General features: G+C 35.4%; 1 pseudogene across 1 annotated transcript; it reads right to left on the bottom strand.

The window, feature by feature from the left end:
• Positions 1–3,843: 3,843 nt before the first annotated feature.
• Positions 3,844–9,486, bottom strand: LOC147501128 (alternative NAD(P)H-ubiquinone oxidoreductase C1, chloroplastic/mitochondrial-like; annotated as a pseudogene). Its single transcript, XR_015221236.1, has 7 exons — positions 9,277–9,486; positions 8,981–9,078; positions 8,531–8,746; positions 5,354–5,755; positions 5,127–5,203; positions 4,235–4,337; positions 3,844–4,150 (listed from the first exon to the last, which is right to left on the bottom strand). The product of XR_015221236.1 is annotated as an alternative NAD(P)H-ubiquinone oxidoreductase C1, chloroplastic/mitochondrial-like (transcript).
• Positions 9,487–10,290: the final 804 nt, after the last annotated feature.

Below are 10,290 nucleotides of genomic sequence, written 5' to 3'. Positions count from 1 at the left end.
CAATGCAGGCCCTCAAAATAGAGGGTCATGTCACCATTTTTAAGGTTAGTTTGTAGGAGAAGCTTGGTATAAAGGATCTCTAAATCATGTATTCTACAACGTGAACCTTATAATCAAAGTTAAAATTCAAAGATATTGAGCAATTTGGTTAACAGTGGACACTCTGGCAAAGTTTGGGACTAAATAATCTTGAGGGCTAGCTGGGCAGGGGACTCGAACACTAGGTGTCGCCTATTCTAAGAGCGCCTTATGCCAACTACGTTGTGATTTTATCCTTCGAAATATTTATGGACGTATTTTTATTTACCTCGCGGAACGGACCGGCTATCTATAAATGTGATAGAAATAGAGACAATTTTAGAGGATGCTAAGTATAGAGGGGCATATACAGACTGCATTGGAAGCCCATTTTTCTATTGTTCCATTAAATATGAAGATAGAGGGCCATATAAAGGTCCCATTGGTGATGCCCTAACTTCATAACTCTCTAACTTTTTCTTACATCAGAATGTCTTAGAAAAATCTCCCCACGGTTTTTTTTTTTTCGCTCTAGCTAGTTTCTATAGTTGGTTTGCCTGATCAAGTTTTGATTTCTAGTACATAACTACATAACACAATTTCCATTGTGAGCAGTAAGCGATCTCAACTGCAAAAATCTGTCCTTAAGATCCGACATTTCTCTACAAGCTATAAACCAAATATCTGCTGTACTATATGTTGAATTGTTAAACAGCAAATACGAGAAAACCCATTGGCCATATAATAGCTACAACTATTATGTGGACACATGAAATCTCCATTTTCTTCTCGAACCAGCTAAAATTGACAAATGGCAAAGTAAATAGGAAATAAGATTACTCAAATTCTAAAGCATCAAACCGTACTTTTCAATAAAAATATGAATTTTCAGACACGTAAAACTAATGACATCAAATTACATATCAAATTATCAACCCCTCTCTGACATAGTGATTAGCAGCAAGCGGTCTTAAGAACATATAAGGGAACTATATGTTTTTTTTTGTGGTAAAGGAACTATACTGTGTTGTTATACTTACACCATATTGACATATAAAATCTATCTCTAAGTGCCACATTCTTGCTAGGCTATGCTCAAGCCATAATCCATAGTCATATATATTGTAGCTTATGTGGAATAGTATATACTGTACAAAAATAGATACGTCATTATGTACTGAGTGAGGTAAATGAGGACACATGATGTTATTTTATGTGTTGATTCATTAGATTTATTTCGTGATGTTATTTTATGGTATAAACATAAGCGATGATACATTTTTTGTGATTGATGTTGATTCATTAGATTTATTTTGTGATGTTATCTGATTTTAAGCATATTGGTTATTATTTATATAACTGAGACAAATTTTTTTCAAATATTAAATAAAGTTTACACCGTTTTTATCTAGACTAAAATAACATGAGAATATGAACATTAAAAGCAAATAAAGGCTGTAGAGGGCAAAAGTATTTATAAGCTTTATTATGATCGGAAAATAATTTTGGAGACATTATTTATTAGGGTTGTAATGTTCAAAAATAAGTTATAATTTATTAAACTTATTTTGCGATGTTTTTTTGTAATATACTATGGTTCTTAACCAATAAAGGGTCATTTATAACTTATATGGCAGTGACACGAACACATTCATCATATCACAATTCACAATTTGGGATCAATCAATATAATGAACTGAAGTAAAAAAAAACAACTATAAAAGAACAAAACATATATCAATATAAAAAACATAAGAACAACTATCTTACTGTTTTTTATTTTTTTTGTGGGAAAATAATTTTTATTTAAAATTTCAAAACATTTAAAATTTGCCTCGAAATCTTTTCAAAAATTTCAAAATTTCAAAACATTCAAAATTTTAAAACACAAAACACTAAAAAATTCCCAAAACCCATGAAATTTTGCGGGAATTCAATTGTTTAAAACATCTGGGAGTGGTTCTAGATCTTTCCTATCTCTCTATAAATAGAATTCATACTCCACACTGAAATTTCACTCCTCCTCTCTACAATTCAATTTTTATATTTTTTCGCACTCATCATTCCCACCATATGGTGCTTGTCTGTCATCACAGGAGATCGGTGGTACCTTTGGTCGATTTTTGTCAATTTCACTCCTCCTCTCTACAATTCAATTTTTATATTTTTTCGCACTCATCATTCCCACCATATGGTGCTTGTCTGTCATCACAGGAGATCGGTGGTACCTTTGGTCGATTTTTGTCCTTCTTCCCCAAATTTTGGGTTGAATTATTTCACCAACATAATGGTGAGCAACCCAACAATCCTTGTAGCTTATAGCCTAAAGTGTGTTGAAACACTTTTTTGTATTTGTGGTGGGGTTTCCTCGTTTTATGTTGTTGTTATGACCCCATATGTTTGTATAAAACGTGAAATTGCTAGGATGATTTTATTTTGTGTTTAGAATAGTATTCCCTTGGTGTTGAAAAGTGTGAACAAGTATGACTGTTATTTGGTTCATAATTAGAAATTTTTTTGTGTTGCTACCGTTGTGGCCAGCGGCAGGAGGAAGATTCATTCATTTGCTCGGGCACCACTTCACAATCACATAGAATGAATGAGCTTGCAAAAGCCACTTTAATAAGCCTTAAGGGTTTAAGGATGTGCATTCTTGAGTTCTCCACAATAATTCAACAAGTCATTGATTCTGAGTGTGATTTCGAGATGATCACTCTATATCTTTTTTTTTGTTTTTGTTTTGTTTTTTTTATAATGATAACGAATTTTACAAATAATTAGGACAACCGTGCAACAAATTCTTATGTGCGGTTTCCCGATGGCAACACTCTCTCTCTCTCTATATTTTTTGATAATGACAACGAATTTTACAAAATAAATAATTAGGGCGTTTTTTTTTTTGTTTTGTTTTGTTTTTTTTTTTAATTTGGTAATTGACAACACCCTATATCTCTAGATCCAATCTTTTACATTTCTCATGCTTTCTCACAAACACCTAGCAATATGTAGCATTCTTCTCTGATCCCTCTAGCAATAGTTGTAACATATATACTTTACAATCTTAGAGATGTTATTTCATGGTATAAACATAAGCAATGATACATTTTTTGTGATCGATGTTGATTCATTATATTTATTTTGTGATGTTATATGATTTTAAGCATATTGGTTATTATTTATATAACCGAGACAAATTTTTTTCTTCAAATATTAAATAAATTTTACACCGTTTTTATCTAGACTAAAATAATATGAGAATATGAACATTAAAAGCAAATAAAAGAGGGAGAGGGCAAAAATATTTATAAGTTTTATCATGATCTCTTGGAAAATAATTTTGAAGACATTATTTATTAGGGATGTAATGTTAAAAAATAAGTTATAATTTATTGTAATATATACTCTGGTTCTTAACCAATAAAAGGGTCATTTACTTTTATCATCTCACAATTCACAATTTCAATAAACTCTGTACAAATACCGATATTCATTCTATATAGATTTTGCGCATAAGTTCTTTTTTCTCTTTGTATATTAGAGTTCCAATTATTTCTTGGGCTGATTTTTGTTGCATGTATTGACAGGTCGTGGTAACGATATGGTATCGCGCACCTGAGCTGCTTCTAGGGGCCAAGCACTATACAAGTGCAGTCGGTATAGCTTTGCTGTTCCCCGATTCCCCTAAGAGAGCGTCCGCATGTAGAAATCACAAGCTATGAGGATTGTTCTTTTAGTATATAGTAACTATTCGTTTACTCCTCTTATTTGCATTACGGATTAAGTACCGCTGGAAGCCTGGAAGTGAAAGAGTGCATCAATAATATACTCGAATCTGTGAGGTTCATTGAATTCCCTTCAAGCCATTACCGTCTGTACTCTTGTAGTGTGCTCATTCCTCAGTTGTATATGTATATATTCATCTCTTTCAGTAAGAAGTACAATTTAGATCGTGTGAAACATAACAACGTGGATTAAACTCCAGGCGCAAGATTCATGAGCCTGAAAGAACTTTGGTAACATTGCTTTGAAAGGACGCAATAGAATCGACTGCAGATTTTGTGAGCCAACTGAGACCCACCTTAACCTTATGTTCATCAGTGGGTAATCTGATCAAGTATGCTATTTTCCTTGCTACAATAGGAACAGCAGAAAACCTGGTTAGGAAATTTGACATCCACAAATGACAAACTAATCCAGAGTAATAAATAATTTTAGCAGTGTGGCCGATGGGGCCATCCAAGGTTAGCCCCTCGATGAAACTGGGAGTTATAGCCCCATCATTTCTCCCGAGAGTCATCATCTCACCAAGATTCTGAAATCTGAAAGTAACAAAAATAATGTAAATCGGCTTTTAGAGAAAGGTGAGGGGAATATGATGCTACAAGTTACCTCAGAAACGTGGAATAGTTAGTGTTGATTACCTGAGGAATGAGGACGATATAATGGTCTAATTAATTTTCTTATTTTACCCAGAAATACAACTAAGGAAGTACCCTATTAGTACCTAGCTTGTTCTTAGATTACTACTCTCATGAAAACTTCTTTTCACGTTAAAACTAATAGCCTAATACTGTGTCACCAACAGAAGAAACATCTGAGAGCAATGTCCCCTGCCTAAGCAATACGTTGGTACACAAAAAATAAATTACCAAATTCACCTCCCTCCTAGAAAGTATTTTCCAAAAACTCATGCCAGATTCAGCAAGGAACTACAGTCTATACCATGCAATGCCAGAAGTGCACTGGATATAGTTGTACGGTGCCTACTTGCCAAATTCAGCAAGGAACTTGTCATCGAGTTTTTGATGTATTCAAATCCTGCTCAGATTTTACTATTTTAGAAATAAGAGGAAAAACTAAAAAAAATCTTTTGGAGAGTATTTCAAATCTAGAATAGAGTTCTTCTATCCTAAAATATGATAGAATACTACAGGGTAACAATAGAAGTATATGCAAATTTCGAAAAAAGGATTGTGCTTCTTTTCTATTCCAGTATACAACTGAAAAAATCAAAACGGAAGCACAATTTCCCGATCAAGTAAAAAATATGTGAACTCAATGCGCTGTATGTTTTTGAATCTATGGTTTATTGGTTTTAGCTCACAAACCTGAATGGCAATAGAGGTCAGTCGTTGATTGTGGCCCACAGATTCCAACCGGCAAAGTCTGCTTGTTGAAAAGCAACCTAGGAAAATAGAGGTTAAAACTCATCAGTATAATTCAATAAGACATCAAAGCCACTTTCATGTATTCTGTCAGGAGTAAGTTTCTCTCTGGAGCCATGAGACATGCATGTTCTCTAAATGTAAGGACATATCACATAAATCAATTAAACCTGTGCAGTGGCTGGAAGAATCCTCCCAGCCGAATCCCTTAAAGCAGCAGAATCGCCAATAGCAAATACTCGTGGATGTCCTTTGACACGAAGAGTTTCATCTGTTTCAGCTTGTCCCCGGCCATTAACAGGAAGCATATGAGGTCGATCACTGGACTCCACCTTAGGAACAAGAGGTTTAGACCCCACTGTCCACAATACCAAATCTGATTCCAGAATTTGACTTTTTAGGCCCCTCTCGGCGGGTTGCAGTTCCAAAACTAGTTCCGTATGAGCTTGTTCGGACACAATGTCATTATTCCTTTTGAAGGCGGACAACTTTGAATCTTCATATTTGCCAGATTTTCTAATGCAGCTGACAAAATAGCCCAAGAAAAGCTGCACATTCCTGGACGAAAGAACCTGATAACCACACAAGGCGATTATGAAGCAGAAAAAGAGGAAATAAAATGAATTTGATCTTGAGCAAGGGTTTTAGCACAATGATGCGTATTATACTCTTGTTTATACCATGGCAATTTCAGCCTTAGAGACTTCCATTAGGAACATAAAAATGCATCTCTGTTCGAAATTACTTCATGAAAATGATAAACATACACAGATATGAGTCAGTATATATATGTATGTATAAATGGGACCAATGCCTGTCAATCAATGACAACTCTTCTGCGTGGAAACGAGGAGTGGGGCTGGGAAGGGACATGAAAAAAGAATAATAAATGATAAAAGATAATGCCCAATATACAGAAGTGGTCCAAGTATCAGAACAGTGTTCAAGATGAAAAGGTGTTGATGCTTCCCATACATTTATAGAGAAATAACATAGCAGAATAATGCTGCCACGACAATGTTATTGCATTCTCCAATTGAATAAGAAAACTGTGTTACTGTTGCTCCTTTAATGGAGGAGTGGCCTTGGCAAGATCAACTGCTAAATGTAGGACTAAAGGACTATAAGCACTAAAATAGACAACAATTCTTCTCTCCTCTTGATTGATAAAAGATCTTATTAAAATCAATCAACATTAATTAGAAACATTGCTACTGCAACTCATTTGGAGGGAGAGCAAAAGCTAGCAAAGAGGGAGATTCTCTCATTCTACAGGAGAGCACAAGAACACAACGTGGCAAAGAGGGAGATTCTCTCATTCTACAGGAGAGCACAAGAACCTAACACCGATAGGCTATAATGTATTGCCTTGAATAGCAGTTTCCCAGTTGGTTATAAGCTCCTCTACCTCTTCTCTCCGGAAGAGTGGATACCCAATACCATATGCTAGCCTTTATTGAGAAATGAGACTACAATATTCTCCACCATCATAGTCTTGTTGCGAAAAGTCAGATAATTTCAAGCTCTCCACAAACACCACATAGTCACATACAGAGTCACTTCCGACACCATTTTCCCAACATTGTTGACAAAAGGTTTTGGCCATAGCAGGAATTCGTTCTTTGTATTGAGAAGAGTAGAGCCAAAATGTTAAAGGTGGTTATCCCTACTGTTAAGTCGTTCCTACACTTTGCATTGCATGAAAAGATGAAAAATTGTCTCCTCTTCAGTTCCACAAATCGCACAAGTGTTTGGAATACTCACCCCTTGCCTTTGTAATTTTTCTGCCGTTAAAATTGGATCTTAATGGCGCAAGCGCACAACACATGAAGAATCAAAATTTTGAGGGATATTTATTTCCAGGCAACCTTGCATGGGAAGTTGTTGGGTGTTGTCACTCCCGTTACAAAACCACTCTCCTCTCCAATGTTTGCATATATAAAGATCTAACCGAGAAGATGATGTTTTTTCCCATATCAAGACCGTCCTCCCTTTGACGATTTTGAAGAAGCACCAACAGCTTCACCACGCTATCGACCTCCCAATAATTTATTAATTCTCGAGTAAGAAGATTCCAGGATACCATATTGCCTTCGCCAGTCATCAAGTTCTTAATCAGTCCAAACTTGCTCCTTGACATTGCATACAAGTCAGGGAACCTATTAGCTAGAGAAATTTCAGCACACCACACACCCTTCAAGAACAATATTTTCATATCGTACCCACTTTGTACTGAATCCCTTTTTATTTACCAAGGGACCGTTCACCATGACACCCTTCCAAAAGCTGCACCCATGTGTTTGTCTCACTTCCTTCAGCCACCACCCATCATGTCCCTGAAATGTCAAAAGTCCAAATTGCGTTCTCTAACTTGATCCCATGCAAGTGAAACTTCCATTTTTCTTCTCAAGAACCCCACAGAAGTCTTTAACAATCTTTTCCAGCCCATTTGCAACACTTACAGGAATTGTGAAAAGGGACATACAGTGTATGAGTACGTTCGACAAGGAACTTTTGACAAGTGTTAAATGTCTGCCTTTCGAGAAAAACTTTCTTTTCCAGCCACTTAGCTTTCTTTGGAACATACGAGTAACCAACTCCCAAGCTTCTCTGCATTTGTAGTTTTCCCCAGTTAGTCAATTGGTAAATCCAATTACTTACACGGTAGCTGTCCCACCAAGTATTTAATAATAATCTCCAATATCCCAATGTTCTTTACTCTTCTACACCCATGATTAATGTCTTGGCTAGACTGGCCTTAAGACCAGAGACCGCTTCAAACAGAAAGAGATTTTTTTTCACCATGAGTACTTGACTTAATGTTGCATCTATAAGGAACAATGAACCATCTGCAAACTGTAAGGCAGCTACCTTCGGACCATTATTGATGCTCTGAACTCACAACAGATCCAAGGATTTTTCTCTCTCAACCACTCTTGGACTTCTTGGTAGTGCTTCCAAGAAGTGAGAAATTGGGTTTCCTTGCCTCAAGCATTTCTTGCTTCTAAATAAACCGGTAGGCAATAATATAAAAACTTCCGTAGAGACGCTAGTTCGGATCCATTTGCACCATAAATCGTCAAAGCCCATCCTTCTCTACATATAATCTAAGAAATCCCGACTTACATTGCTGTAAGCTTTAGACTAGTCTGTCAACATGATTATAACAGGAAATCCTGGGACTGGACAGACTAGTTTCATATACTTTCATATCTAGAAGATTTTAGGAAGTGCAAATGATCTAGAATAGTAGTATCACATTGTCATAGCCTATGATTCACTGATGAGCTGCTGAAAAAGAACATCATACATACTCGAATGAAACTGACAGTATTTTACTGTTTTACCTTTGCTGCAGCTTCCCTATTTCCAGGTGGGGCGCCTGGCAAGATAGTGGTAGAAACATTGATGGCTTGAACTCTTCCTCTGCTTTGCAGTCTCTCTGATACAATGGCAGCCAGCTCAACTCCAGAGTAACCGCACCCAACAACAGCCACCCGGATTGGAGATAGATCCTTTCCGAATTTCTCTCGTTGCAATGTTCTGAGTTTAGTATTGACCTTCTGTACCATAGTTAACAAATGTTATATTGCAAGACTAGATTTAAAATAAAATAAAAAGCAAGACTAGATTTTTTTTTTTTTAAATAATAATAAATAAATAATGGGTAGAGTACAATAGCCAGTGATAAAATATGAAGTATGAAATATCCTTGAAGCAGACTACCCTCAAAATTTATTCAGAATTAGAGATGGTTAAAGTAGATAACAAGAAATTACAGCTCAAAAATAACTTACAAATGCATCCTCAAGGGAAGAGAATGGTAATGCAAATTCCGCAGCACCTGGTACAAGATCAAGTTTGGGTTCAGCTCCCAGCGCAAGAACCAACCTGGCTGTCCAGGTGTAAGGACACAACATTAAGTTTTCTAAATTCAAAATAAAAACTTGATGCCGGAAGCAAACACAACAAGGTTAAACAAAAATCTGGGATTTCATACTGCGAGACCTATGGACAGTGAACTGCAAGGATTTACAAGTATATAAGATCTTAGAGGAAGATTTTTTAAAGGTAGAATGGTAGCAAATGTTACCAGTCATATTCAATGCATAGGCCACTTTCAAGTTGCACTCTTCCACCACAACTAAGTCTTGTAGACCCATTCTTTCCCAAATGATCAGATGGCTGCAAAATTTTCACCCTGTCTTGGACAAATTGCACGGCAGTGTTAGCCAGTAAATCCAAGAAGCGAGGCGCAATTTCCCATGCATCCACTTATGCAATTAAACAAATGGGATGTAAGGCTACACCAACTATCAAAAGGGAATAAAGTCAATAAACAAACCAACACATTAAGGAACACAATGGTCTATACAAAGTGAAGAAATTTTCCAAGGAGATCAAGTGCAAGAAAAGTCTTTAATATATTCTCATAAATTTTTGAATCTTTTTATCTTTTTTTTGTTAACCTATCCTAAACCCAGTCTTAATATCCAGACTTATCACAAAAGTATGATATGAACTCTTTAGATATATATTATAGTTGTACCCTCTTGGCTCTATTTTTTGAGCATTAACAGAGTCTCCAATATTTGTAAAACTCTTTGACTAATTACTAAAAAATAAGAGACTAATATGAAACAATTTTTTCTAAACTCTATTACTAATTAGTAAAAAATATGATATAAAGAAGTAAACAATCCTATCTAGATTTTCATAGGTTCTCCAACTTTTCCTAAACACTATAGCTAATTATGAAAAAATATGAGACAAAAAAATAAATTGTTAAAAACAATAATTTCCACCGAAAACGATTTTCTTAAAACCCTTACACTACGAAGAATAGTTTCCACACTAATCTTAGGTGAAGTTTAACATAACAAAGTTTTTTTTTTAGAAAAAGACAATGAAATAACGAATGAAAAAATAAATTGAGTTGCCTAAACATTTAGTTTCTACATTTGTTAACCACACATGTGACTGGGACAAAAATGAAGAATAAAAGTCAACTAATCATAAAATAAGTAATAGTGTACACTCAAAACTAAGCGGACAACAAATAAAATTGTATTGTTTGCACTATATGTCTATATGGGCCTAAACAAAT

This window comes from Coptis chinensis, chromosome 4 (assembly GCF_015680905.1).
Source record: "Coptis chinensis isolate HL-2020 chromosome 4, ASM1568090v1, whole genome shotgun sequence".
Lineage (NCBI taxonomy): Eukaryota > Viridiplantae > Streptophyta > Magnoliopsida > Ranunculales > Ranunculaceae > Coptis > Coptis chinensis.
Note: the sequence above shows the minus strand (reverse complement) of the source record. Positions and strands in the feature narration are given on the sequence as shown.